Below are 6,000 nucleotides of genomic sequence, written 5' to 3'. Positions count from 1 at the left end.
TGTATTCGTCGTGGCGACGTTATAGTGGTACGTCGCTGGAACGTGGCAGGTACTTCCTAACGACCAAAATACCACGTCCGCATTTATTTTTAATATACTTCTCACCTTTAGTCCTGGGAATTAAGATGTGCTTGATCCATAACATTGAAATCCACATAGAACTGATAAACTCAAACATTTCATTCTCTGCTGTAAAACCATACATTCTAATAGGGAATTGTGTATTGTTTTCTGTTAATACGTTTAGGGATCAATACAGATATGTAATGGAAACCAATACAAACTTGTATTAAATTCTAAATAGAAAATGGCCCAAAACCACACTGCATTAATTTATTAATCAGCATTTATTCAGTGTTTCTTTGTACAAACTAAGCCAATACATTTTGAACATTAACGATTTTTTAACCATGTTAACAAGTAATGAGTACAGAAATGTAACATCAATTAATTAATCAAAAAACATAATCAATGAATAATGTAACCAACTATTAAAATGTTTTATTCTTTTTACTGAAAAAAAAAGTGTTTGATATTCTTATTGATATACTCTCTATAATTTGGCGGATAAACAATAAAGACCTTAAAAAAAAAAGAAATGAAAAGATTCAGCATTTTCTTTATTATTAATTTTATTTGCAGAAATAGGTTCAGTTGTTTCCTGTAGTGTCCTATGAGGCTCCTGCTACAAATGTCTGGTGGTGATGTGCTTCATTGCTTCACTACCAGTAGCTAAACCTGAACAATGCGACAATTACCAAAGATCTATAGTCCTTGAGCTTCTCTGAAGCTAACAAATAAAATACAAATATTGCTCATAAAGAGTAAAGATATGTAAAAGGAACAATATAGATTTCTAGCATTTCTCCTGTATTATTTCGGCCACCAAAATATACATAAAGAGTTTTTTGTTCAAGAAAATGAGCATGATGACTGTGTCCCAGCTGTGGAAACCGCTCTTTCAGACAGAGTTGAGGAGGCAGAAGGAGATGATGGAGAGCTGTGGGAGAAGAGGATGAGTTTCTTTCTTACCCCACCAGTGGAGGGAAGGGTCTTCTGAGGCAAGGAGAGGAGGATGTTCTCTCTCTATATATTGCTGGAAAATACAAATAAAATGTACCATACTATTGTAGTCAGGTTTATAGTTTTTTGTTAGAAAGGAATAAGAAAATTGTCTAACTTACGTATTCCTCCTCCTCCTCCTCTTCCTTATCCCGAGCTGCACTGTCACCTCATCGTCCTTCTTCAGGTAGCTAAAACAGAGGAGTACTTTATTAATGTTGCTAATATAATGCAGTTTTTCGAAAATACAGTAAAAACAGTAATATTGTGACTATCATTAAAATGTAAAATAGCTGTTTTCTATTTTAATGTATTTTAAAATAGAATTTATTCCTGTGATCAAAGCTGAATTTTCAGCATCATTACTCCAGTCTTCAGTGTCACATGATCCTTCAGAAATCATTCTAATATGATGATTTGATGCTCAAGAAACATTTATGATTATTATCAGTGTTGAAAACAGTTGAGCTGCTTAAGATTTTTGTGTAAACCATGATGCCCTTTTCAGGATTCTTTGATCAATATAAAGTTCAAAGAAAAGTTTTAAAGTTAAATCTTATAACATTATAAAAGTCTTTACTGTCACTTTTTATCAATTTAATCCATTCTTGCTATTATTGTTTTCCAAAATCTTACTGACCCCTAACATTTGAATTGTGTACACAAAAACAAGAAGCAGCATAACTGTTTTCAACATATTAGATAATAATCAGAAAAATTCATTGAGCATCAAATCATCATATTAGAATGATTTCTGAAGGATCATGTGACACTGAAGACTGAAGTAATGATGCTGAAAATTCAGCTTTGATCACAGGAATAAATTGCATTTTACAATATATTCACATATGTTATTTTAAATGTTAATATTATTTCACAATATTATTGTTTTACTGTATTTTTAATCAAATAAATGAGTCGGTAATATAGGTAAAAATATGGTGGGGGAAAATGGATATGAAGTTATTTAATAACTTAAGCTTCCTCAGTTCTCCCTGTGTTTCCCACTTCTCTGTCAGCAACTTCCTTAAGAAATGTTGAAATCGTAGAGCTTCCCCTCTGTTGTAGAGGGGTTATTTTGTCGCTGCTAAAATAACATAACCTGTATCAATATTTCTTTACCGTGAAAGATCAAAACGCATCTAAACTAGTTTCAGACAATTTTAGCTCAGTGTAAGTGACGTCATCGATTAACAGCACACAGCTGCTACATTTATGTTATATCAGTTTGTTAAATAAATTAGTCAACTTCCAATCACACATTCAACTGCACATCATAACCTCTTATCTACACAAAGATGTGATTATAAGCCCAAACTTTTGTAAATAAGAGCTTAGGTTAGCCTCTCTTCTGAAAACGGTTGAGATGCTAACGGACTTTTTCGAAGACATTAAACCATTTCTACAAAGTAGCCTAAATATTCAACAGATGTAATAACACGTAAGAAAAGAGTCAGGAACAGTTGTGTATATTATGTGTGATTTTAGAGACTAAACTCACCTGAAAGCAGTGAAAACAACAGCAAGAGAGGGAGCTTTGCTGATATCCGTTTTGTTGCGGCGCCGTTTCCATGGCAACTCTGCGCCGCTCCAGGGTTTGAAAGCTACTCAAATGTTCAGCCCGCACGCTCATAAAACACGTCAGTCACGCAGCATTTACATAAATAAACATGTAGAATTAACACATTACTTAAATACAAATCTCATGATTTTAAAACTCATTTTTAAGTTCTTCAAGTTTGAAGTTCAGTTTGAAGATTTTTTTAATTGTTGTTTTTACGAACACACAACCTCCATAATAAAAATACAAATGATAATAATAATAATAATAAATATACAAACGTTTATATTTATGACAAGGTTGTGAGGACGTCGTGGTAAAGTTCCATTTTTTTTTTAATCTTGGCTATAACGTTCCAGAAACGTTGTGGGCACGTCCACAAAAGACGTCGCTAGTTTATCCCATGTAGAACGTTGTAAAGACGTGGTCCACTGGTCACCAGATAACTTTCCAGATAATTTCAATTATATAAATAAATGCATTACAAATATTATCCTAGTGATAATATGCCATTTGGATATTATATGGAACATTTACTTAATTCATCAAAGATTTTATTAAGTTATCTGGTGACCAGTGGACCACGTCTCTACAACGTTCTCGATGGGATAAACCAGAGCCATAGAGAGAGAGAGTTGCGACACTCCCATAGACCTCCGTTGTAAATAATGGCGGCGCTTTTAACCGCCTACTTCCGGGATATGAAGATCGGAATAGTTCCAAACACTGTCATGTGGGCGTTGGACACCATTCACTTACATTGCTGCGCGTCGAGTTGTTCCAGAGTTAAGTTGCCGAAATATCGACCTCTTTTGAATTGTCAACTGTCTATATTGTATCAGAGGCCCTTTGCGATGCTTATACTGGTCTTCATTTGTACATGCACAGCGTAATTATTTATATTTTATGTTGGTTGTTTCAACCAATTTTCAAGCACGGCCTGCTAGCTAGCGCGACTTCGTCAGCTAAGAGTTCGGTAATGAATCGCTACCACCTTTATAGCAACTTTTATTTAATTGAATTTTTTGGGATATTCTAACTTTTCATTATGTTATTATTGTCTTGAGTGAAGCGGCTTGTGAGAACAATGCTGGACCTTTAGGATTGTTATGGCCATCACCAGTCCTGTCTGTTTCATGGATCACCTGCCCCTGGTTTTTGTTTTTCTTGTTCACACTGTTACGGACTGCTCCGAGACTTGAAGGTTGGGATCCAAATGCAGCTTTTAATAAACAGAGTAATCCAAAGAACAGGCAAGGGTCATACTTGCAGGCAGTCAAAACAAAGAAACAAACAAAACAGGCAGGGACCAGAGGCAAGAGAGTAATCCAGGGACCAGAGGCAAGAGAGTAATCCAGGGAACAGGGCAAGATATCCAAAACCGAAATACAAGAAACCAGGGAAAACGCTCAGAGATGCAGTGAAACACTTAACAAAACTTCGCAGTGAGTGATGGGGTGAACCAGGCTTATATGGGGTGAACTAAACAAGAAGATGAGATACAGGTGAATGTGATAATGAGTGCTGATGAGTCCAGGCAGAGAATGATGGGAGATGTAGTCTGTGAGTGAACATGAGAGTCAAGTGTGGAGTGCCCTCTGGTGGCTCTCGAGGGCACTCCAGCTGGTTATCGTTACACACACACACAAGCACACATTTTTGTTGTCTGTCATTGTTTAATAAAAAATATTTTATTTGAAAACCTTCATTTGTATCAGCCATGCTTAAATTCGTTTTTAATCTGTTATAGTTTTGATAATGTGTATGGCCTTAATCTTAAAATAATATTCTTAGTCTTAACATGATCATGTTTCACGTTGTGGTCCTGGGGGTGGCCACTTTCATCAGAAGAAGTGAGCTAGCTTCTAAGCGAATTCTGAACGGACCGCCACGGCAGACCTCTTGCGTGATCATGAAGGTAGGCTAATGGCTGAATCAAAATTTATAAGCAAAATCACGGGAATCAATAGCCTAATAAAGCAAAATCACGGGAATCAATAGCCTAATACAGCCCAGTTGTGCTAAAATAAATATCATGAGACGTCCATCATCAGATGAATGATATGGAAAAGTTAAGTTAGAGCCGCTAAAGCCAGTGCTACTACCCATGCGAACATGAACACTAAGCTTTTCCCTCCAAAAATATAGCCTAAAACTTATCTCCAAATGCAAAACTGACATTAACAAAATGCAATAATGCAATAACAGCTGAAAAAGTACTTGGGTGTGTGTTTTATTTTATATTTACCGTTCAATAATGCAATCGCTGCTGTCTGTCCCATAGAAGAACATGACAGCCAGCGTACGTTTTGGAACTATTGGGGCTTACATGAACCACGTGACAGCCATAGCGGCGACATCAAAGAGTGTCGCAACTCTCTCTCTCTATGGCTCTGGGATAAACTAGCGACGTCTTTTGAGGACGTGCCCACAACGTTTCTGGAACGTTAGCCAAGATTCTAAAAAAATGGAACTTTACCACGACGTCCTCACAACGTTCTCCATGGGATAAACTAGCGACGTCTTTTGAGGACGTGCCCACAACGTTTCTGGAACGTTAGCCAAGATTCTAAAAAAATGGAACTTTACCACGACGTCCTCACAACGTTGTCATAAAGTAATGTCACGCTGACCAAATGACGACTAACTGACGACGTCGTCACAACGTACTGTGTTAGCTGGGCGTGTACTGACGTTAATCTCACGTGTACTGATGTTAATTAGCTGAGCTAACACGTGTATAAACATGTGAGTGATGCTTTTGCGATCTCATAAGGAGTTTATTGAATGAAAAAAACATAGCCTATTTGAATTTTGAGAGATGTTAACTGTGAACTGTAAATTGTGTTTTGTGTAGATTGTTTTTTTTGTTGCCTGATTCCATCCTGTGAAAAGATCTGTGAAATGAGCTGTGAGCAAAGGCGAGCCAGTCCGTGATTTAGAGAAGGTCCTACTGCATTCTACTTGACGTCCAACCCGGACCAGTTTGCATCTGTTTGCATCGTGGGATCCCGTTCAATTACAGCTAGCTGTCGCTTTATACACACACTACCCGGGTAGTAGAAAAAATGCCTTAAATACAATTAAATTTACACACACACCAATTTTTCCAAGGAACGAGGAGAACTTTGGACATTTTATTTTTCTTATTTTTTTTATTTTATTTTTATTCTCAGACTTTTCGTGCACAACCTGGACTAAATACTGCTTTTCCCCTTTTCAGAGTGTTGTGACGAGACCTCAATATATTTTTTATACATTTGTTCTATGTACAATAAATGTGCTGGCTGTTGCTGATCTACACTATTTGGCCTAAACTTCATTTCTATCCTCCCAAGAGTCGAACCTAGTCCTAAATATTCAGTGATACAACCCTT

General features: G+C 36.7%; 1 long non-coding RNA gene across 2 annotated transcripts; it reads right to left on the bottom strand.

The window, feature by feature from the left end:
- Positions 1-319: 319 nt before the first annotated feature.
- On the bottom strand, positions 320-2,840 carry LOC309494867. 2 transcript variants are annotated; one of them, XR_014204459.1, is made up of 3 exons: positions 2,564-2,840; positions 1,185-1,253; positions 320-1,096 (listed from the first exon to the last, which is right to left on the bottom strand). It is a non-coding gene; the product is annotated as an uncharacterized lncRNA (long non-coding RNA). The 2 variants fall into 2 exon arrangements; XR_014204458.1 differs by having other exon boundaries at positions 1,185-2,840.
- Between the last annotated feature and the right edge of the window lie 3,160 nt (positions 2,841-6,000).

This window comes from Leuciscus leuciscus (assembly GCF_965113295.1).
Source record: "Leuciscus leuciscus genome assembly, chromosome: 3".
Taxonomy (NCBI): domain Eukaryota; kingdom Metazoa; phylum Chordata; class Actinopteri; order Cypriniformes; family Leuciscidae; genus Leuciscus; species Leuciscus leuciscus.
This window is presented reverse-complemented; position numbering and strand designations above follow the sequence as displayed.